At 47.0% G+C, this 24,716-nt stretch overlaps 1 long non-coding RNA gene across 2 annotated transcripts; it reads left to right on the top strand.

Moving 5' to 3' along the window:
- Positions 1–3,329: 3,329 nt before the first annotated feature.
- LOC133260428 (uncharacterized) lies at positions 3,330–23,673 on the top strand. 2 transcript variants are annotated; one of them, XR_009740810.1, is made up of 3 exons: positions 3,607–3,706; positions 4,121–4,269; positions 18,192–23,673. It is a non-coding gene; the product is annotated as an uncharacterized LOC133260428 (long non-coding RNA). The 2 variants fall into 2 exon arrangements; XR_009740809.1 differs by having other exon boundaries at positions 3,330–4,269.
- The last annotated feature ends 1,043 nt before the right edge of the window (positions 23,674–24,716 follow it).

Raw genomic sequence — 24,716 nt, 5'->3', positions numbered from 1 at the left:
GTGGGAGGCAGGCGCGCGGTGGACATGCTAAGTAGTTTCAGCTGTGTCTGATTCTTTGTGACTCCATGGACCGTAGTCTGACAGATTCCTCTGTCCATGGGATTTTCCAGACAAGAATACTGGAATAGGTTGCCATTCCCTTCTCCAGGACATGTTTCCAACCCAGGGATCAAACCCAGGTCTCCTGCATTGCAGGCAGATGCTTTACCATCTGAGCCACCAGAGAAGCACAGGTGAGCTTAAACCCCAGGGAAAACCACTGTTAGCTTAATCTCCCTAGTAAGTTTCAGGTACTTCCCTCAGAGAATCTACACTTTAACACCTTTTTCAGTGAACTAGAGCTAAAAATGAAGGAAGCCTTTGTATTCATTTATTTGTTTTGTGTTTTTTGATTATGTTTTTTCCCTTCTACTTGCCTTAGATCTCAGAAATGGAGAAAATGTATATTCCTGGTATTTCTTTTTGGCACTTCTGATATTCTGGGGCCAGACATTCAAATCCTGACTCCACCACACACAAGCTGTGTAATCCAGGCAACTTTCTAATTTCTCTAAGCCTCAGTTTCCACTGTAAGATGCGACTGGCTATGGGGTGAAGGTTGAGAATATCCACCAAAAGCGCTTAGCATCGTGGCATCCTTGACTGTTACCCAGGCTGGCACCGCCCTCCCGGCCAGTGCACTGGCTGTTCGGAGTCCTCCCTGGTGGAATGGAGTGGACTTCATTGGAGACAGAGGAGAATGTGCTCTTCGTAAACATATTTGGGGCAGCTTGGTTGTATCGTGGGAAGAATGTGGCCTTTGGAGCCCACACTTGGGCTCACATTCTTGCCGTATCTGCTCACTAGGTGACCTTGAATATTTAATTAACATCTGAATCCCTGTTTCCCCTCCTCACAAATGAATATCTAATACTCATCGGATTGGAGATAAGGCTGGTAGGGCATTATCTGGATGGACTGATTCTTGTTAATTTTCTCCTTCCCCCTTGTAACGACTTCACAGGAAGGAGAAAAGGTAAGCCTCTCTCTGGGGCCCCTCACTATGCATTCCAGGAGTCCTGGGTGTGTCCCCAAAGTCGGGATTGGCCCTCGGTCCTGGCATTATGGTGGAGAGAAATACAACTTGCGAGAGTAAAGCAGTGTATCCCGTGCAGTGAACTCGATTCCAGACCCTTTGAACAAATCATCACTCCCGTGGGACCTGTCCTCTTATCGTTGGAACATTCTTCTTGATAAAATTATTTTAAATGTTAAAAGTAAAGATTTTTAAAAGCCATAATTCTCCTTCCTGCTGCAACTATTTTTGGTTTTAGCTATTACCTTGTGGTCTTTGGCTGGACCTTCCCAGGTAGCACAGTGGTAAAGAATCTGCCTGCCAGTGCAACAGACTCAAGAGATGCAGGTTCGATCCCTGGGTTAGGAAGATCCCTTGGAGAAGGAAATGGCAACCCACTCCAGTTTTCTTACCTGGGAAATCCCATGCACAGAGGGCTACAGTCCATGGGGTCCAAAAGAGTCTGCCTACCTGCCGATATGGTTTATGGTACCTTCTGTCAATACAGTAACATTTATATTCTACTTTTAGAATATAAAATACTGTATTGTAAACTATTTATATTCTACTTTTCTATGTAATGCTATTCATTTGCTAGCACAGATTTCACATGATTCTATAAAATAGCTACATAATAGACCTCCTTGTAAAAGTTTTACAATATTGGATATGAATATTACATGATGGTTTATGCTACAATGGCCTCTTTATGACCACAGTTTAATCTTTTTCATTTTTCTCCTTAGTAGATTATATTCTTTGCAAAAAATTATGGAGGCTTTGATGCCTCATGGGCTTCCCTGATAGCTCAGTTGGTAAAGAACCTGCCTACAATATGCAGGAGACCCCAGTACGATTTCTGGGTCAGGAAGATCCACTGGAGAAGGGAAAGGCTACCCACTCCAGTATTCTAGCCTGGAGAATTCCATGGGCTGTATGCTCCATGGGGTCACAAAGAGTCAGGCATGACTGAGTGACTTTCACTGATGCTTTATATCTGTAAAGCAGTCCCCTATAAAAATGAGAAGGGCTCTTTGTTACCAAATAGTAGATTCTTCATCCGATTACAGCCAGGAATTTGTTTTGTTTAATTTTTATTGGAGTATAGTTGATTCACAGTGTTGTATTAATTTCACATGTACAACCAAAGTGAATCAGTTTTACATAGACATGTACCCACGCTCTTTTTAGATTCTTTCCCCATATAGGTCATTACAGAGTGTTGAGTTCCTTGTGCTGTACACTAGGTTCTTATTAGTTATCTATTTTATATATAGTAATGTGTATATGTCAATCCCAATCTACCCAATTTATCCCCACCTTTTACCCCTTGGTAACTATAGGTTTTGTTTTCTACATTTTTTGTTATTTAGTCTCTAAATCATGTCTGATTCTTTGTGACCCCATGGACCGTAGCCTGCCAGGCTCCTCTGTCCATAGGATTCTCCAGGCAAGAGTACTGAAGTGGGTTGCCATGCCCTCCTCCAGGGGATTCCCGACCCAGGGATCAAACCCATGATTCTTTCATTGGCAAAGTGAAAAGTGAAAGTGAAGTTGCTCAGTGGTGTCCAGCTCTTTGCAACCCCATGGACTGTAGCCTAACAGGCTTCTCCATCCATGGGATTTTCCAGGCAAGAGTACTGGAGTGGGTTGCCATTTCCTTCTCCAGGAGATCTTCCTGACCTAGGGATTGAACCCAGGTCTCCCGCATTGTAGGCAGATGCATTACCATCTGAGCCACCAGGGAAGTCCTGCTTTCATTGGCAAGCAGATTCTTTATTGCTGAGTCACCAGAAACTGTTTTCTACATATAAGATTCTACTTGTTTTGTAAATAAGTTCACCTGCACTGTTCTTTTTAGGTTTCACACGTAAGTGATATCATATGATACCTGTCTTTCTCTGTCTGACTTACTTGATTCGGTACAACAATCTCTAAATCCATCCATGTTGCTGCAGGTGGTATTACTTCATTCTTTTTTATGTACAGCCAGGAATTTGATCAGTGGGCTGAGTTCACACTTGGAGAATCTGAGGTACAAACACATTCTAGCAGATTGCCCTTAGAATCCATACACCAATGTACTCATCTCATTTTTTTTTTATCATGCAGCACAGCTTGAGGGATCTTAGTTCCCTAACCAGGATCAAACCCAGACCCCCAGTCATGGAAGCACAGACTCTTAACCACTGGACCACCAGCAATTCTCTCATCTCAGTTTTAAGTGACCAGGAACAGCAATGATGTACATTTCAGCAGTGGGTCCCTTGACAAATCACCCAGCATTTCCAGAGAGAAAAACCACCCTGGACTCCCTGGAAGTCTGGAGAAGAAAGGTGATGGGGGAGGAGGGGCAGGAAGCGAATTAGGACGAATAATCTGTTACACATACACTGTGCAGCAAGAGCAAACTGAAAGGGCGCCCAGCCTGCCCCAAGGCACAGGATGTAGCTGTCCTTCTGAATGGCTCTTCTGTCCTATCGAGGCCCATTGTCTCATGGAACCCAGGCCTAACAATGTCCCATTGTGGCCGTGCAAAGACAAGGTGGTTAAATCCCAGTTTTCCAGCTGTCTGTCTGCTTTTTCAGTCTCCCGGACTGGTCCCCTGAGGATGGCTCTGTTCCACTGCCTGGGCTCCACGCTGCCAGCCATGTAAGTAAGGATGATTTATAGGCTCCTGGATCTGCCTTGAGGACATTTATAAATCTCTCATCTTGCTCTGGCTTTTATAAACATGTAAAGATGACAGCACACATTTCCAGGGTGATAACAATGGGAAAAACTGTCTCTGCAATTGCCTACCCAGAGCCTGCTGTACATCTCAAAGCCACCTGTGTGTGGAACCATGCGGATGCGTCCCATGGACAGAAGATGCTCTTAAGGGCTTTATACAAATCAGTGACTGGATCAAAACTTTCATTTTAAAGGAAATTTAAGGACCAATTTCAGTTGCAAGAGACTGTTTTGCTTTAAATAAGCCTGGAATGGGTGTTACTACCATGTGGATTTTAAAATCCCTACACTGAAACAATTCCTACTTGCAGCCAACTATTCTTGTTGCCCCAGATTCTGGGTCATGTGACATCTCTGCATCGCCACCGGCGTAGAAGGACTGGGTAACCAGCCAGCTGGAGATGGTTAATAAGAAGGCACTGGAGTGATGGAAAGTTCCCTGGAAATCACCTGCTTCCTGTGTCACCTCCCAGATGGAGAAGGTACTGGCTTCTAAAGGGGAGGTTGCGCATCGCTTGCTGAGGGTTTCTACAGAGAAATGAAATCCCAGGTGTTTCAGAGAAGGGAAAGCATTGTCATTGCCATGTGCTCTGTGGTCCTGCCTTTGTCTTTTCCTTCCTTTTTCCTTCCTTTCCGGATCAGAGGGTCTTAGTATTGATGGCCTTTGCTCTAAGAGTCCAAGCAAGAATGCCCGCTGGATATGGAGGTGCACAGAAAGAAGAGGCTGATTCCTTGGAGAGGGATGGGTGGCAGGGTCTAAAACGTTCTCTTCTGTACAGTCGAGTCTGTGGGCTGGACATGGAAGGAAAGTACCCCAGCCCTGATGCTGCATGCACCGGGCAGCCACAGGCTGGCTGCCCCATCACTCTGCTGCATCCTCTCCCACCCGTAAGATGGGGTGACTGTTGTGGCATCCTCACCAGATACAAAGAGATTTAATGCAGGCAGAAGTACCTTATGAAAGTAAGTTCCATCTTTTGTGTGGAGTAACAAGCAATCAGGGAAGACTGGTACTTGGCTGCCACCAACAGTGTGTGTCTTCAGGAGCTTTTAGAAACAGGTGTACCTCTTTTAGCAACTCCCCCCACCCCTTTACACTGACTAGCTGAGAACTGCTTTCCGTATTTGTGAAGCTGTATTTCCGTCTGTCCTCCGAGGGGGTCGGGGTGTCAGGACTACTGATAACTTGTTGGGGCTTAGCAGGGAGCTTGTTAGGTCTAAGCTCGGGGTGAAGGGGGAAGGGGAAGGTGGAAATAGGCTGTGGGGGAGGAGGTTTGGGAGACAAACCATAATCCACATTTTCTCCTAACAGGATATTCATCAAACCTAATTTTGGATAAAAGTGACGTAAGTGACATTTTCTAAATCATGTTACAAACTTCTTAACTTGAAATGTCTGCTTTTTACGTGTTTAGCTGTGCTGTGTGTTGTTAAGACTCTTTGGATCCAGTTTGGGGATCTAAACTCATCCACTATCATTAGAGCGTTGTCCTTTTCCCTACCTGACTGTAAAAGAAGAGAAATGTGTATTTTATTGGAGAGAATGGATACATATATATGTGTGGCTGAATCCCTTCGCTGTTCACCTGAAACTGTCACAACATTGTTAATCGGCTCTACCCTGATACAAAATAAAAAGAGAAAAGAAAGAAATGTTTATTTTATCTCAGTGGGTCTGAACCTCTTCACTAGACTTAGTGAATACTTCTGGGGTGGCGTGACTGAAGGTCGCTTGGAACCTCCGTCACGAAGTTCGTCATAGAAAGAAGTAAGTTTAGTGATAATCTTTTCTGCAGTTTGTTGGAGCTCTGTTTCCCTGTCTGTGAAATGAGAAGCTTAGATTAGTCGCTCCTGTCGTCAGCACAGAGTAAACAGCATCCTTTCAGGACGATTTTCTCTGCTCCTGCCCCACCCTAACCTTGGGGCTTAGTAAATAGTCAACGCATCCACAGGGATGGGGAGGGGACGGGTCCTCAAAGGTTCTTCTGGTCCACTCAACCCTCACCCACCATTCCAATATCTACCAGCAGAAAAACCCAAGCTTTCTCCAAGCCAGTTGAGTTCAGTCAGCAATCCTATGGGGACTGATGTACGGAACAAAATCTGTGCTAGGTTCTGGGAATACAAAGCAAGTGAATGCCTGTCTTCCAAGGGTTTTTCCATCTTGGAGGGGGAGGACAGAGTCAGGGAGACGGAACAGTGAGATAACAAGGTCAGGGCTCTGCAAAGTGTGAGCTCAGGTGGGGAGGAGCATGCAGGGGAGGAGAGAGTCCCCTGGATCCCGCCTCCCTGGATGGATCACACAGTAACTCAGAGTCAGGTCTGTGGGCTCCACGGCCAGCTTAGACCACACAGAGTCCACCATAATGTGCTCGCCCTCTGAAGACTACGGAGCCACTTCCAAACATTCTAATATAATCAGAGTTCATCTGTCAGAGGTGAGAGACCAGTGGCGGGAAACCCCCCTGCCTGCATTAACCTTCACACAATGGACCTGATAAAGCCCCGTCTTCAAAAAAAGTGCCGGCAATCGCTTTATCAGATGTAATTACATTTTCTAATCTCACAGAGACTTCCTCGAAGCCACTGAGAATCTCAGGTGAAGGATCTTCCCAGAGGTTATCTGTTTAGGTTCTGTCCAGTTTACGTCTGCAGGTCTAAGCTTTATTAAGCATTGTCCTGGCCCCACAGGTGGTGTCACACCTAAACCCAGACAGACTGACCCCCAGCGCTAGGGGCCATCGACTCTGTCTCTGAACCATGTCATCCCTGCGGCACTGGGCCTCTCCCTCCTGCTTGGGAGGCCTGAGGCTGATGGAACCTCGAAGGCATTTGGTGAAATCTGGGCTGAGGCTGATGGAACCTTGAAGGCATTTGGTGAAATCTGGGCTGAGATGGTGCCTGGTTCGTTCAGTGTGATGCCCTGAGTGACACACACCTCACAGGTGAGGTCTGGGTTACGCCTGAGGCTCCTGATTGCTGGACCCAAGATTTCACATGCAAGGAGGCTGTCAGTGTGATTGGTGATTAAAGACAAGTGGTGCAAAAACCTGGTCTGAGATTGTATAAACATCATAAGTAGGGAATTCTCCAGTAGCCCAGCGGTTAGAACTCCAAGTTTCCAATGCAGAGGGCACAGGTTTGATTCCTGGTTGGAGAACTAAGAGCCTACAAGCCCCATGGTGAGGCCAGAAAAAAAAATCATAGACAAGACAAGCATATAGATGCAAAGAGATGACTTATTAGAAAAGACCCTGATGCTGGGAAAGATTGAGGGCAGGAGGAGAAGGGGATGGCAGAGGACGAGATGGTCGGATAGCATCACCGACTTGATGAACATGAGTTTGAGCAAACTCCGGGAGATAGTGATGGACAGGGAAGCCTGGTGTGCTGCAGTCCACGGGGTCGCAGAGTCAGACACAACTTGGCAACTGAACCACAGCAAAGACAAGTGACCAGTTTCTCATCCAGGTCTTATTTGTAACTTGATTAAAGAGAAGAAGAACTTGGGGTGGATGCAAGGAGGGACAATGCTGGCACATATTATCATCAGCCCTAAATGCCTTCAAGTTCCTCATGTCTTTCAGTGAGTTCTTCTCTTTTGGGGGGACGTATTTTCCTCAGAGCTTTAGGATTTCTCATCTCTGACTGTGCTGCTTGCTGAGGACTGATTTGGTCACAGGTTCCCTTATCCTCTCAGCAAACAATACAGACAGTCATCGCCCCCCGCCCCGCACCCCCCCCCATACCTAAGGCTACTGCATCTTAAAGCTCAGTGTTTCTCTCTTGCCAAGTTAGAACCTTGACTGTCTGTCTGGTTAAACAGACAGAAGGTCCGTTCTTCAGAAATAACTGTGCAGTACTTCCATTTCCCAGGCACTCCTTGAAAAGAGTTCTGTGTGATTATTTGCCCTTTTCAGAAGTGATAAATGCCAGTTAATTCAAGTACCAGGAGATGGTAAATGGTGCAACAGAATAAATTAGCCACTTGGTCCAGGTGATCAGGGAAGCCTCAGTGGCTCAGAGGTAAAGAATTTGCCTGCAGTGCAGGAGAGACAGGTTGAATCCCTGGGTCAGAAAGATCCCCTGGAGAAGGGAAGGGCAACCCACTCCAGTATTCTTGCCTGGAGAATCCCATGGACAGAGGAGCCTGGTGGGCTACAGTCTTTGGGGTCACAAAGAGTCAGACACAACTGAGCGTACACATGCACACCAGGTGATCAGAGAAGCCACCTCTGAGGCAGTTGGGTAGCCTGGTATGTGGGGAACAGCACCCCTAGAAAGCTCACCACAGCCCTGCCTGAAAACCAGCTCTGTAACCAGGGGCCCCTCTGCAGCCTGAAATCTACCTTCCCCTGAGGGACCTTTTGGTCCAGGACAGATGGTCCTTTGTGACACCAGGACTTGATCTTGCTCAAGGAACATCCTTTCTCTCTTGTACCACCTTTAACCCACGAGAACTATTTAGTCTGGTCTATTTAAAGAAAGTGGTGCAATCATGCCAAGGTGAAGACTGCCAGAAAAAACAAAATCCTAATCACTCCTTTAAAGTTATATGTATTGCAAGTGCTGGGTAAGCTGTTCACAAAGCACCGCTGGGTTAGACCTCACACCAACCACACAAATGGGTGTCACACCCATTTCTAAGATGTGGAAACTGGGGTCAAGAGGTTGGGAAGGTGCTCGGGTCACTCACTGGTACACAGGACAGCGGGCAGGGAATGAAGCCACACCTCATGTCCTTTACTGTTACTCTTGGCAACTAAACTCACCGAGCTTTGAAGAGCATCTCGTCTGGCCAGACAGAGCACACGGGGCTGGGACTGGGGCTGACCTAAAATCCCCTGTGTTTACATGAACTTGTGTTTTAAATTTTTATTTAATTTTCATTTTATTTCATTTTTCATTTAAATTTCACTTTTCATTTACATTTCCTTTATAGTCTTCTACAGTTAAGTCTGTACATTCTTGCATGAATCAGAAGTAAAAAAAAAAAAAAAAGAAGGTGGAATTTGTCTGTAGGACATATGTTGTTAGTCGCTCGCTCAGTTCTGTCCACGGCCTGTAGTCAGCCAGGCACCTCTGTCCATGGAATTCTCCAGGAAAGAGTACTGGAGTGGGTTGCCATTTCTTTCTCCAGGGGATCTTCCCGACCCAGGGATAGAACCTGGGTCTCCTGCATTGCAGGCAGATTCTTTGTCTCTGAGCCACCAGGGGAGCCCAGAACAGATATTGTTAATACAAACAGTGTATTCCTATATACAGTTTTTCTGTATACAGCTTTCCTATACACAGTTTTTATATATAAATGTATTACTATATACAGTTACAAATAGATGGGGAAACAATGTAAACAGTGAGAGACTTTATTTTTGGGGCTCCAAACTCACTTCAGATGGTGACTGCAGCCATGAAATTAAAAGATGCTTGCTCCTTGGAAGAAAAGCCGTGACCAACCTAGACAGCATATTAAAAAGCAGAGACATTACTTTGCTGACAAAGGTCCATCTACTCAAAGCTATGGTTTTTCCAGTAGTCATGTATGGATATGAGAGTTGGACCATAAAGCTGAGGGCCAAAGAATTGATGGTTTTGAACTGTGGTATTGGAGAAGGCTCTTGAGAGTCCTTTGGACTGCAAGGAGATCCAACCAGTCCATCCTAAAGGAAATCAGTCCTGAATATCCATCGGAAGCACTGATGCTGAAGCTGAAACTCCAATACCTTGGCCACCTGATGCGAAGAGCTCAGTTATTTGCAAAGACCCTGATGCTGGGAAAGATTGAGGGCAGGAGGGGACGACAGAGGATGAGATGGTTGGATGGCATCACCGACGCGATAGACATGAGTTTGAGCAAGCTCTGGGAGTTGGTGATGCACAGGGAAGCCTGGCGTGCTGTAGTCCATGGGGTCGCAGAGTCGGACACAACTGAGTGAATGAACTGAACTGATACACAGTAGGTGTGGACAAACACTGTTTGATTCCACTTATACGCGGTGCTTAAAACAGTCAAAATCAGAGTCCGAAAGTACACTGGTAGCTGCCAGGGGCTGAGAGGTGGTGGTGGAGGGAGTATTGGGGAGGGGAGATGAGGAGTCAGTGTGTAATGGAGACAGAGTTTCAGTTTAGGAAGGTGAAAAATTTGGGAGCTACATGATGGTGAGAGTTACACAGCCATGTGAATGTACTTAGTGTCACTGAACCGTACAGTAAAATATGGTTAAAATAGTATGTCTTATGTGACTTTTACCACAATCAAAAACGTTTAAAAAATTAAAAAAGCAGAAGAAAATGTCAAAGATGTTCTTGAGAAGAGGAAGAGTGAGGAATATCACAGATGGTCAGAGGAAATGATCATTTTCAAGCTGCTTGAATCAGCTGAATCACTCTCTATTTGTACAACTCACGCTCCTGTCTTCAGGGCGTGATGGTTGTGTAGGATCGGTTCCTGAAGATGTTTTAACAATCCCTCCTGCCTCCACTGCTCTCCGCCCCACAATAAGGCAAATCAAACCGGGGATCCAGGACTCTCCTCTGTAACACGCAGAGGTGGGAGAGAGTTGCATGCGAGCCAGTGAGCTATGCGAGGAATTTGCAGAGGACACAGGAGTTCACGAATGGAATGGCCTCCAAGCTCGCCAAAGCATCTCGTTCCTAATCTTCCTCGGTGTTATCAGACGTGGGTGGAAGCCCACAGCCAGCCAGAGTGAAGAGACAAAGCTCATTTTCCAGGAGGGAGGGCCCTTCCCCCCGATGATGCCCCTTCCTCTCGTATTCTTACAAGATGGTGAGCGGCTGGCCCACTCAGCGTTCAATCTCCCTTAATCGCCTGCTGGCTGCCCTACCTGGCAGCACACACTGACCTCTCTGATGCCTCCTCTTGTGAGGGAGCCATGGAGGTGGCCAAGAGAGGAGGTGGGAGGGGAGATTCAGGCCAAAGGAGCAACCTTGTGCAAAGGTCAGGGAGGCGAGAATAGGGAAGCAGCTCAGGGCTCTGAGCAGAGGTCCCTCCAGCCAACTCCCCATTACCATCACCAGGGGGCTTGGAAGGTGCCCAGGCTCATGGGTGACCCCAGATTAACAAACAGGACCTCTGTGGTCAGGACACAGACATCTGCGACCCCAGAGGGAGCCATGGCTGAGAACCAGGGGTGCCACAGTGAACCCAGAGAAAGGCAGGGGTGCAGCCAAGAGCTGGCATTGGAAAAGTGTGCAGAGTGGATGGTGGGGTCCCTGATGAACCTCCAATTTCTTAAGCACGAGGAGCAGAACCACCTGTGAAGAGGCTGCTGTGGTCCCCAGATAGGAGATGGCAGTGTCGGCCCTAATTCTGGACACAGGAAGGACCCAGAGCACAACGACCGTTTCAGAGATCAGAGGCAGTCAGGTGGGGAGGGTCAGGGGGAGGGGTGGCTACGTAGCCAACGGGATGAAGAAACGGGGACTGGTCAGGAAGACCTCTTTACTTTTTACGTGAGTATAAATATAGCGTATTTACTTATCTATTTTGGCTGTGCTGCATGGCTTATAGAATCTTAGTTCCCCGACCAGTGATTGAACTCACACCCTAGGCATAAAAACGTGTGAAGTCCTAACCAGTGGCTGTGCTGCTGGACTCAGTCGCTGAGTCGTGCCTGACTCTGTGACCATAGTCCACCAGGCTCCTCTGTCCACGGGATTTCCCAGGCAAGAATACCGGAATGGGTTGCCATTTTCTACTCCAAGGGATCTTCCTGACCCAGGGATCGAACTCAGATCTCTTGCATCTCCTGCTTTGGCAGTCAGACTCTTTACCACTAGTGCCACCTGGGAAGCCCCCTAACTACTGGACCACCAGAGAATCCACAAAGTAGGGTACTTAAAAGAGGACTATTCTGGAAAACCCTAGAAGTATACTTTCCAGACTCAAATATTCATTGTTCTGTTTACCAACTATTGTTTACTTTGTAGAAAATAATTTTTAAAATGTTCACCAAAAAGGAAGACATGAGTGTCTGCCGTAATGAGCTTTCTTATTCTTACAAATAAAATCAGAAGTGGTCCTCAACATAGCCACCCAGCTTAATTCAGCTCCACTCTGGGCTCTCCATGGTATTTTTCATCACTGGCTCAGTTTTACAGAGGGAACATCAGCATCATCTTCTGAAGTCTTCCAGAATTCAAATCTACACAAAATTGTTAGGAGAGAGCAAGAGAGGCGAATATTAGAGGAGTTTTGGGAAATGATAAAATAAAAACAAAGTCCTATGATTATGTCAATAATAAAAAAAGTTTATGTTATGAAATAAAGCTATGAGGAGGGTACCCAGACCCACAGTTGCAAATGTAACTAAGCATTTAGCACTCGATCCATTTTTAGGTTTATTTCCGTCGTAGGCACTGAACTGCTTTGGCACTGTGGTGTTGGAAAAGACTACAAGGAGATCCAACCAGCCCATCCTAAAGGAAATCAGTCCTGAATATTCTTTGGCAGGACTGATGCTGAAGCTGAAACTCCAATACTTTGGCCACCTGATGCGAAGAGCTGACTCATTGGAAAAGACCCTGAGGCTGGGAAAGATTGAAGGCAGGAGGAGAAGGGGATGACAGAGGATGAGATGGTTTCATGGCATCACTGATGTGATGGACATGAGTTTGAGTAGGCTCCGGGAGTTGGTAATGGGCAGGGAAGCCTGGCATGGTGCAGTTCATGAGGTCGCAAAGAGTCAGACACTACTGATCAACTGAACTGAACTGAACTGCTGCTGCTAAGTCACTTCAGTCATGTCTAACTCTGTGCGACCCCATAGACGGCAGCCCACCAGGCTCCCGCGTCCCTAGGATTCTCCAGGCAAGAACACTGGAGTGGGTTGCTATTTCCTTCTCCAATGCACGAAAGTGAAAAGTGAAAGTGAAGTCGCTCAGTCCAACTGAGCTGAGGCACTAGTAAATCATGACACAGAGCACAGTGGGCGGAGCACTAGGTTCCACGGCCTGGCTGTGCCTCCCACTTTCCCTGGGACCCCAGCTGTCCTGTCTCTGTGGGCCTCAGATGCCACTCTATCTCATGAGCCCTTGGAATAAGGAGTGTTTCTCCACCCAGTTGCCTGTTAGAATCCCCTAGGGAGATTTTACACATCAACGCCCCTAGAAATTTCTGGTAGTAGGTCCTTGACATCAATATTTTTTAAAAATTCCCCAATATATGGGTTAATAAAACAAATATTGTATATTAACACATATATATGGAATCTAGGAAAAAATGGTACAGTGAACCTATTTGCAAAGCAGAAATAGAGACACAGATCTAGAGAACAAATGTATGGACACTAAGGAGGGGAAGAGGGAGTGGGATGAATTAGGAGATTGGGACTGACAGATGTACACTACTATGTATAAAGGGAAAGTGTTAGTTGCTCAGTTGTGTCTGACTCTTTGCGACTCCCATGGACTATAGCTGCCAGGCTCCTCTGTCCATGGAACTCTCCAGGCAAGAATGGTGGAGTGGGTTGCTACTCCACTTCTCCAGGGGGTCTTCCCCACCCAGGGATTGAATGTAGGTCTCCTGCATTGCAGGCAGATTCATTACTGTGTAAAATAGATAACTAATGGGGAACACGGTGGTGACCATTATGGGAAGGAAACTGAAGGAAGAGAGGGTATATGTGTACGTGTGGCTGATATACTTTGCTGTGCAGCAGAAAACAACATGACATTGTAAAGCATCTAAATTCCAACAACGAAAAAAAAAAGAAAAATCTCCCCAAGTCGTTCCAGTGCATTGCCCAAGCTGATCATTACTGGATGATCAAGATGATTTCTATGTTCTCTTCTAAATATCAGGTTTTTTTAAAACCTAATTTCATGGGACACTTCTCCCTCAGTCTCTCATTTCAAAAAGAAAATCCGGAATAGCCCAAGCTTCCTTTTGGTTCCAGGAAGCACACACAGGCAGAGACGCAGCAGTCAAGACCAAGGTTTAAGTACGCCCTCAGCATTGGGATGGTTTGGCTGATTTTAAGGAGAAATTCTCCATAGCTTCTGAAGGGGCGTTGCTGTTTCCAGTTGCACTAAGAGGCCCCCAGGTGAGCAAGAAGGAAAGGAAGTCAATGGAGCCCCGGGCCAGCTCTCGGAACCGGCCAATCCGTGGTGGCCCTTCGGCCACTAACCTTTACGCCAGTGGAGTGAGCCGTCCCTGAACAATAGAAGCTCTGCCACTTTGAAGATAAGCTCACACGGCCTGCTTGAAACAATAATTCTGTACTTTCTTTCCTGTTTCTAGATTTATTTTAAGTATTAGTATAAAATGTCAGAGCAGCTGATAGCAGCCAGATCAGTTTGTATAAAACTCGACTGCCTGTTTGTGGTATATTATGGCTATATTTGACACAGGAAAGCACTTAATCATGCAGGCTATCAGCAGACCACACCCACCTTTGTGAGGACCCTCCGAGGCCACGAGATTTATCACTGTGAACTTGAACTGGATGGACAGGCCCTGATGGATAACATAGGCTACTTCTGAGAAGTTGGGGCTAGAAGGGTACCATCCACAACCCAAGGGCCAGGAAAAGGTCAGGAGCACAGAGCTGTCTCCCACGGAGGGCCTGAGCGTCTCCCACCTATGCCCTGGCTCTCATCTCAGGCCATTGAAATCTTCGGAGTGGAAATCTGATGATGTAGCAATTGCGGCAACCTCCCGAAGCTCCATTTCACTCCAGAATGGCTTTTTCTGAGGCTGCTAACCACAGTTTTCTCCACACACCAGCTAATCAGTGAACAGTGAATCTGTTTACAGAAAAAGCCTAGCATCACCTTTGTTCACTAGTCTCTTTTCTGGTGGGTTACTCTGTTTGCGTATTTGCAGGTCTCAGCAGTTGGGAGGCTGGCACTGCAGGCAGGGGGTAGGGGTGGGGCCCCTTCTCTCCTTTTCCCCTACTGGACACCTGAGGCCCATAAGAGAAGTGAGGGCTTCTCTGGTGGCTCAGTGGTAAAGAATTCACCTGCCAATTCAGGAGACACAAGTTCAGTCCTTGGGTTGTGAAGATTCCACATGCCATGCAGCAACTAAGCCCATGTGTCACACTACTGAGCCTGCACTCTAGAGACTGGGAGCCACAACCACTCAGCCCACACACCACAACTATGAAGTCTGTGCACCCTAGAGCCTGTGCTCTGCAACAAAAGAAGCCCAAACATGTTGCTGCAACTAGAAAAAAGCCCACACAGCAACGAAGACCAACACAGTCAAAAATAAACAACCAAATAGAGAAAATTAATTTTTAAAATTACTTTTTAACGCAAACAGAGAAACTGAACCTTTAAAAGCGAAAAGTAAGTGGGCTGACCATGGTGAGGTGTCCACAAGTCTCCGCCATCCAGAAACCCCAGCCCTAAATCCTTCTGCTTGCAGGTGAAGCACTCAGGCCATTCCATCTGGTGCTGGCATTTGCCCAGAGTCAAAAACTCTGAATTCCGCTCCTGGTTTCCCCTTCTGTAGTGGCAGTGTAGTGGCACAAGTCACCTGTGCTGTCTGCTTCCACCTCTGAGATGGGGGCGATTGTCCCCAGGTACCCAGTGTACTGGGATGTACCCAGATGGGAATGTACACCGCAGAGGACTAGTGTCGAATGGATGGGAAAATACCATTATGTTGTCATTAAATGTTAATATTCTTAAATACCTGATTGGAATTACACTCTGGGGCCAGTCTCACCACTCACAGCTCAGCTCTTCCAAGTTGCTTACAAAACCCCTCCTAGCCTCAGTTTCCTCATCTGTAAGGCAGCAACAGTAGAATCTTATAGCTTCTTTTTCTCATTATTATAAACATATTCTGACATATTTTTGATGGTAGAAAGAGTGGGAGAATCAACTACAGAAATCCGTGCATTATCTAGACCCAAACATTTTTTCTCTGATTTCCTCCAAACCCAAGTCCCAGGCAGCAAGCCCTTTCCCAGTCTCCGGCTAATTAGGTTATGTTTTCTAACATCACCACTGTGCCATGTCACACCCAACAAAATCAATAACACTTCTTTACCATCATCCAATATCTAGGCCACAGCCAATTTTCCCTGATTTTCTCAAAGATGTATTTTTATAGTTGGTTTATTCACTCAGAATGAGAGTAAGGTTCAAATGCTGAACATGGTTACTATATATCTTAAGCCACATTTATTCAGTAACAGTCTCCCCCCTCCCACCCCACCCCCACCTTAAATCACAGCATAGTTATGTTGGAGAAACTGTATCATTTGTCTCCTGGAATGTTCCACATTCTGGATGAGGTTGATTGCTTCTTTCTACTGATATCTAACTCTCCCTACCCCATCCTTAGTACAGATGTCCTGGTAGGTTTATGGGAAGGATTACATGAGTTGATACCTATATATTCATTTGTAAAAGCTGCTGCAACAAAGTATCACAAACTGGGTGGCTTAAACAACAGACCTTTATTCTATCACAGTTCTGGAGGCCAGAAGTCTCTCTTTGGCTCCTAGCTGCCATTTCTCCCTGTGTCTCTTTACCTCCTCACCCTTGTATTTGATTCTGTGTCCAAACTCCCCTTTCCTAAAAGGACGCCAGTCATATCAGGTTGGGACCTACCTCAGTAACCTCATCTCAGTTAACCACACCTGCAACAACTTGATTGCCCGATAAAGTCACATCCTGGGGTGCTGAGGGTCAGGAACTTGAACATACGCATTTTGTGGGGACACAGTTCAACCCATAAGAGCACAAATAAGTGGCACATGGTATTCTATAAATATTAGCTACGTTGTCAATAATTCCATCATGACCATGTTATATTGTTACTTATTTAAGGATTCAGTGAGTCAATTCATGTAAAACATTGAACACAATACCTAGCCAGTAGTGAAATTTCTATAAATATTAGCTATGAAGTTGTAATGTGTTACAATGTTACTTATTTAGTAATTGTTTGTGTTCTAATGTATATTCATGTTAGAATGTTTCTTCTTTAGTAATTTTAATACTAATTTAAATTCGCTCTTGTTGTTCAGTCACTCAGTCATGTCAGGCTGTTTTCAATCCCATGGACTGCGGCACACCAGGCTTCCCTGTCCTTCACTGTCTCCTGGAGTATGCTCAAACTCATGTCCATTGAGTCGGTGATGCCATCCAACCATCTTATAAGACTCAGTAAGAATGAGTCTCAGGCCAAATCAATTTTACTAGGTAGGGGCACAGGAAAAGGTCTGCCACTTGGGAGAGAAGAGGGTAAGGGGGAGCCTGTGGCCACCAGAGCAGCCAGAATCCCCCACTGGGGACAGTCAAGTCCTGGCTCTCCTGTGTCACTGGCCATACCATCTGGACAAGCTGCTTCTTCAGACTGAGGTTTCCTTCCCTCCGAAGTGAGCAAACATTTGATATTCTTCAAGCCTCTTTCACTTTCGCTATTTCGAGGTTCTATAAAGAAAAGGATGGTAAAGGGCATAGCAGACAACGTCATTTATAACATTAAGAAAGTTATTTCTCTCTGTTTATAGTATCATCAAAAAATTTACCAGTTATTAGGCAACTGGTAACCATGCTTAAAGCCTTCCCTGGTGGCTCAGTGGTAAATAATCTGCCTGCCAATACAGGAAACATGAGTTCAGTCCCTGGGTTGGGAAGATCCCCTGGAGGAAGAAATGGCAACCAGTTCCAGGATTCTACCCTGGGAAATCCCATGGACAGAGGAACCTAGCAGGCTACAGTTCATAGGGTCGCAAAAAGCTGGACATGGCTTAGCCACTAAACAATAAGAAGAGTCATGCTTAAAATACACAATAAAAAAATTGGTTTTTTGTGAAACTGGTCAAGTAAAAGGTCAGCTTCTTTTGTAAGACAATCTTCTTCACTTTGGTTGATCACTAGTTGTTTTTTGTTTTCTATCTCACAGACCATTTTTATTTTCTTTTTATAAGTGAATTTTCTTTGCTCTCAGTGTTTTGGTTATTTCTTTCTCATTTTTAAGCCTCTAATTACCTTCTTTTTAAACTTTTTAAAGTTTATTCTATATTATAGTATAGTCAATTTACAATGTTGCATTAATTTCAGGTGTATAGCCAAGTGATTCAGGTACACATATACATATATCCATTCTTTTTCAGATTCTTTTCCCATATAGGTTATTACAGAGTATTGAGTAGAGCTCCCTTTGCTATACAGGAGGTGTTTGTTGATTATCTAGTTTGTATATCAACTAGCTACTTTCTTTGTCTTCTTTTTTCATTTTTTCGTCACTAAGCTCTCTTTCCTGATCTGTATTCTCTTTTATTCCCCTCCTTGGTATTCCCCTCCCACTCATTTCTTCCTTCTCCAGTCTGGAGAAAGGAGTCCAAATTTCTTGATACAAAGATAGAATCCCAGCATTCCAGTGAGAGTTCATCCTGAAAAATCTACTTACTTTTTTCAGATGAAACCAACAATCAAGAAAGCTGCTGCTGAGAAGAAAGATGCACGATTCAGCATAGAACCACACAGCTCTTCACAGCTTTACACAAGGCTCTGCCTCACACCCCACAGAAAGCCACTGTCCCTGCTGGATAACCCTACCTGGGGACAACTCTCCCAGGGAGCTCAGATTCACTGCCCAGGAGCCTGTTGGGAAGGATGGTGGGCAGGCGTGATGCTCAGCCAGGAGGGAGCCTGTTGTGCAGCCAAAACACAGCCTTTGAGATGCTGACATCGTGACAAGAGTGAGGATTCATGTCTGGACCATCAAAAATGATCACTCATTGAAAAGCAAGTCTGGAATCGACTGAGGGCTCTTAATAGCTTCTCATAGGTGTACCCACAGCAAGGGGGACTCGGGGCAGCTGTGTGGGTATGTGGGGTGAAGCGGGCAGTGGGAGCTGCCTAGACCAGGAGCCAGTATCCAGGGGTCTGTCCATCATGATGGGTCCTTCATTTTCTGTCCCCACCCATCCACCAGGCAACATGTTCCTCCTGGTTTTGCTTCCCTAATAGACTTTTCTCCTGAAAAACACCGTTCCTGTTAGAAAAAAACTACATGACTTTCCGTCTCAGACCAATTTCACTTGCTTGGACAGTACAAGCCAGTTTTCCCCTAAAACCCGATTACCCTGGATAAACTGAAAGGCCAAAGTAATACAACCACAGGTCAGCAACACTTGTGACTCGAGGAATAAACAATAAGGAAGGAGTCAAAGTCAGTTTCGAACGTATAAGTCTGAGTGTGCAGTAGGATGACCCACCACAAGCACAACGAGGTGGAATCACATGAAACAGCCTGCAGCCCGGCCTGCCCCCCGGCTGTCTCTGATACCGTGTCAGGCCGGAGGGTCCCTCGGACACTGTCGGGAACCTCAGGGCCGTATCCCACACCCATGTTTGTCCAACAACGACATGTCAAGTGCTCACTACATGCACAACCCTGAGAATGTGCCACACGATCTTACAAGGATGAAGCACACAGGGCCGAGTGTGCAATATAAGACACTTGTAAGTGACTACAAGTGCAAATGTATTGGTTATTTGTACCATGTGTCATTTAAGATGCTGTTGGCAGCAAATACTAGAAAATTACAGCTTCTCATTTGGTTTAATGAATAAAATAATTGTATTATCTCACTGGGGCTTCCCTGGTGGCTCAGACAGTAAAGCACCTATCTGCAATGCAGGAGACTCGGGTTTGATTCTGGGGTCAGGAAGCTCCCCTGAATAAGGGAATGGTGACCCACTCCAGTATTCTTGCCTGAAGAATTCCATGGACAGAGGAGCCTGGTGGGCTACAGTCCGTGGGGTTGCAAAGAGTTGGACATGACTGGGCGACTGACATGCACACATTATCTCACTTAGAAGTCTAGAAATAGGGCGACTGTACATTGGTTAAGGCAACAGCTAAGATGTCCTCCTGGACTAGGGTCTCTCCTTTTCCTTGGCTGCCCAGGACACTAGCCTTGTCGCAGGGCTGTCTCCTCATGGACACAGGAGGACAACAGTCACTACACATGACACATCAGATGAAAGACCAGGGCCCAGTGTGTCCAAGTGTCAGGGCTTCATTTTTATGGCCAATCATCTTTGGATCTGCCCCTCCCCCACCCAACGTTTCACTTCTCAGAATTCTCAATTATGTCACCAGCCAGACAAATATTAACCTGAGCACCTGGACCAATCAACACTCAACACTCCAGACCTAAGGAAGGAGCCCAGGACGCAAGACAGGGAAACAAAACTTGGACTCTGTTATCAAGGGGGGAAAGGCAGTGGGGGCTGTCAAGTGGACGTTTATGGAAACACGCGCCTGCTCACTGGAAAGTTTACTTGAAGCTGTTCAGCCCCATCCCACAGACGTGTAGACAGATCTAAACCTGGACTTCAAGGAGTCTGAGAGTCTCCCACTGCTTTGCAGGAGAAAGGAAAACACCATGCCTCCCAGAACCAAGGCCGGCGCTGGGGTCAACACAGCTGCTCCTCCTCACAGCCCTACTGTGCGCCGGAACCCGTGTGCAGGTCTGCACTGAGCATCCCACACCCGTCAGTTCCCTTGCTTCCTCCCAAGTCCTGCCGAGGGAATGTCTTATCTCTGCTTACACTGACTAAAGGAGACAAAACCAAAAACTTTGCTTCGAGGAAGTGAAGACATTTGGTAGTCACACAGCTGAGAGGTGACACAGGTGAGGGTCAGCCCATCTTCTGGTCCCCACCTCTCCTGCATCTTGTTGGGTGACCGTGGGGATGGAGGGAGCACAGCCGCATGCCCCTCACACGCTCTGTGCTGTCTCAGAACGTGGGGCTTGGGGCTGGGTGGAGAGAAGCCTCGGTGGCTTGTCCAGGGGGCTTGCTGGTTGTCTGAGGGCCACCTGGGAACCTGGAAGCTACAGAGATAAGGCTTTCCTCATCTGTCTCCCAGGAAAAAGAGCTCATCACCCTGGTGGCTCAGCGGTAAAGAATCCACCTACAATGCAGGAGACCTGGGTTCAGTCCTGGAGTCAGGAAGATCCCCTGGAAGAAGGCATGGCTACCCACTCCAGTATTCTTGCCTGGAGGATCCCATGGACAGAGGAGTATGGGGGGCTACAGTCCATGGGGTTGTAGAGGCAGACACGACTTAGCGAATAAACAACAAACAACATCGCTGCAGATGGTCACAGGAAAAGGAGAGCTGCCTTGTGAGAGGATCGGACGTGTACCCTAGAGCCACATCATCCCATCAGACTTCTCTTCAGGAAATCTGGGAGGCCTTCTGCCTCCACCCTAGTCACCAGTGACACACGTGTGCTATGCTTCACTGCGCACAAGGTGTTCCCCACACGCCACCTCATCTGATACCAGAGACGACACAGCCCAGACCAGCGCCGTCCCAAGAGAACTTCCCAGGATGGTGAGGAGGTTCCGGATCTGCCCCTCTGAGGCAGGAGCAGCAAGCTCCCTGGAGCTGGTGAGCACGTGAGATGTGTCTCCGCGACGGAGGAACTGCCTCTTTAGCAGTAACTAATTTTAGTTTAAATTTAGAGAGCCACATCTGGCTGGCGGCTGCGGGGGTGAGCCATGCAGGTGCAGGCGTGGCATGCCTGCTCAGCCTCACTGCTCTAGTAAGCTCCACTCCTCCATTTGTGGCAACCGGTTGTGACCAGAATTCCTCCCCGGTTCCTCAAGTTAATCATCAACCTGGTCTCAATGCTGGAAATTAAATTCTGTGACAAGAAACCTCTCAAGTATGAGTTCAATAAGGGGAAGGGACCAAGAATAGTTGACAAAAACTTTCCCTTATGTCAGGGAGGTCTGAATTTGTTGGGCAATGAGTATATATATAACCAGGGCAAATGTGTGTGTATATATATATATATATATATATATAGTCCCCTCGTTTGAGTGAAGTTTTCTACTTGGGTTCTGGGTAATAGGATGAGCTGCTGAAGCCAATAATGCAATACCCCAAGAAAATCTATTGATGAAGGGGCATGGCCATAGCTGTCTTTCCCCTCCTGGGAGAAAAAAACAGAACCTAAGCCTCTTCTGTGAGTCACTCGGGTGACCATCACTTCTAGAAAGCTCTAGGCACCAAACAGAAATCATTATCTGACAGCGGTCCTGCTTGTCAACCCTGGTCAGGCCCGTGAAGGGGACCTGGGGACCGGAGGACAGGAAGGGAGGGACTGCATCAGTGAAGTGTCGTGCTTGAACAGAAAAGGCACGAGGGTGACAGCCCGCCCCCCCTGCCTCCCCGGGAAGATGTTTTTTGCCTTGTGAGGCTGTGGGTGTAGCTCCCTGTTAACCTGAACAAACCCTCCATCCTGCAGCAGGTTCTTCCCGGGCCCTGTAAGGTCATGGATGGCGTTTCTCTGACTGGCTCTCTGCCCACTAAGGGATCTTGGAAATGCTTGAGAAGAGCTGCCAATAACAACATCCCCACCCAACCCCCACCCACGGCCCACGGCCTCAGCCTCGCTGCTGCGTGAGGCTGAGGCCCAAGGGTGTCTCTGGCATCTCTGCCATCTCCACCGCCCGCCTTCCTGGACAGAGAAAGGGGCAGCTCAGCCGGGCAGGTGACCCTCACCTCCACCCCGGATCGAGTCCCATGGAGTCAGACACTTCATTTCATCATCATTATTAATAGCTGGGTGTGGGGATGTTTCCTGGAGCACACGATAAGAACCACATGGAATCAGGAGGAAACGAAGTCATGACTCAGCACTTTCCCCCCTCCCATCCAAGGGCTGGGGAGAGTTTCCTGTTCGACCTGAGGATATCTGGGGGGTCTGGGACAACTGCCCGGTGTCTGCTTGGAGATCTAACATCGCATGGGGTCAGGGTGGGCAGCCGCTGAGATTTGGAAAAATGGCAGCTAGCCTGTGAGGGTCACCCTCCAGCCCTCGGGTTTCTGAAGCCTATGAGCAGAATCGCCTCCCTCAGTTCATCACTGTGCCAGTTTCTCTTTCCTGCACTCCAACCAGTCTGTCAAAGGGCAGAAACCTAACATACTGAGGATTTTGTTCAAGGTCTCTCTGTAAATGTAGAGGTATATCAGGTTAGCCTCTTTACCTCCCCATGAGGTAAGAAATATTAACCTGTTTTGTGGGTGTCCCAGGTAGCTCAATGGCAAAGAATCCACCTGCTAATGCAGGATATATGGGTTCCATCCCTGGGTCAGGAAGATCCCCTGGAGCAGGAAATGGCAACCCACCCCAGTATTCTTGCCTGGAGAATTCCACAGACAGAAGAGCCTGATGGGCTACAGTCCATGGGGTCACAAAGAGTCAGACATGACTGAGCGACTGACATTTTCACTTTAAGGTTAAATGAGGTCATGAAGGTGGGGCCCTCATCCGATAAGACTGAAGTTCTTAGAGAAGAAGCTGAGCCCCTGGAGATCTCTCTCCTTCCATGGCCACAGAGGAGAAGACTTCATCTTGAGCCAGGATGTTGTCCTCACCAGAATCCTCTCTCTAGGCAGCTTGACCTCAGACATCCAGCCTCCAGCACCATGAGAAGATGCCCAGCCCTTGTTGAAGCTGCCCAGTCTGCTGGGGCCGCCCTCGCAGACTCAGACGCCCAGCTTGGGGCTTTGAGAAATTTCTCTTCAAGACTCTCCACGTTAACACTGAGAAAAACGCCATGCCCTGAAACTATGCCCCGCTACACCTTCCTTGCCACCGACCTGCCTCACCAGCACGGCTGGGACACAAGACACATGGTAATTTTCCAGAGACACCAAAAAAACTTAGTAATTAAGATAAATGCCATCTTATTGAAATATTCTTTCAAAGAATGAGTGTTGCATGATCAGTTGTGTCCAACTCTTTGGGACTACATGGATTGTAAGCCCACCAGACTCCTCTGTCCATGGGATTCTCCCAGCAAGAATACTGGAGTGGGGTGCCATTTTCTTCTCCAATTCTTTAAATAAATAAAAATTAATACCAACTGTTCCATAAGGCTTTGGCCCCTTCTGTTCTGCCCACAGCTAGCCAGGGTAATAACTGTCTATCCCGGGCTCTTCAGGGTAAGAGGAACCCCTGTAAATGAACCCCAGACTCCACTCTAGAGATGAAGGAACAACCACTCTTCCCAGGATAGATGATTGTTATTAAGCTGTTACTGATAATCAACACCTCTGGGCTGACCGCCGTTGTCTCCCAGACTTGATCCTGGGTGCAGCGTGCTCAGTGATGAACAAGGGGGTGCGGGCTGCCGTCTGCACAGGGACAGAAGCAGGTGAGGGGCAGTAACAGTCCACCGGGCTTGGCACAGGCAGCCATGTACCAAGAAGAGAGGATGACAGATGCAGGAGGAAGACACCAAAGCCTGACCGAGGGCATCAGGAATGGTGCATGGGCAGGTGACATCTTAATTTACCAAACACAGGGGCAAGGTGACATGAACGTGCGCTGCAGAGCAGCTGCTGTTCACTGAATATTCATATTAGTTGACAAATGGCAAACATCATGGCCCTGAAAACTAAGGATGTCCTATAGGAAATCTGTGCTCCTTTCTCAAACACTCCCATCTAATCCATCAACAAATTCTGGTGGTTTCACCTTCAAAATGCACAATCCAACCATCTCTTGACAAGTCCAGAGACCCCCCCCAGCTGAGCCCCTAAAGCCCTGGCTTCCTCTTTTTCCTCCTCACCCATCTCTCAGTGCTGGTTCCAGAGCCGTCTTGTACAACTCATCACACCCAGACCTGCCAACCATGTCTCCCTCTTTTCTTTTCTTTTTTTAATTTTAATATTTATTTATTTACTTGGCTGTGCTGGGTCTTAGTTGCAGCATGTGGGATCTAGTTCTCTGAGCAGGGATGGAACCCAGCGCCCTGCCCGGGTCCTAGCCATGAGACTACCAGGGAAGTACCCAATTCTCCCTCTTACTCAGAGAAGTCCAGTGAGTCAGTACTTCTGCTGCACAGTTTGCAGGAATCCAGGGGACCCATGAAGAATTATTTATTTCTAAACAGTATCCACCCTTCATTT

This window comes from Bos javanicus, chromosome 14, assembly GCF_032452875.1.
Source record: "Bos javanicus breed banteng chromosome 14, ARS-OSU_banteng_1.0, whole genome shotgun sequence".
Lineage (NCBI taxonomy): Eukaryota > Metazoa > Chordata > Mammalia > Artiodactyla > Bovidae > Bos > Bos javanicus.
This window is presented reverse-complemented; position numbering and strand designations above follow the sequence as displayed.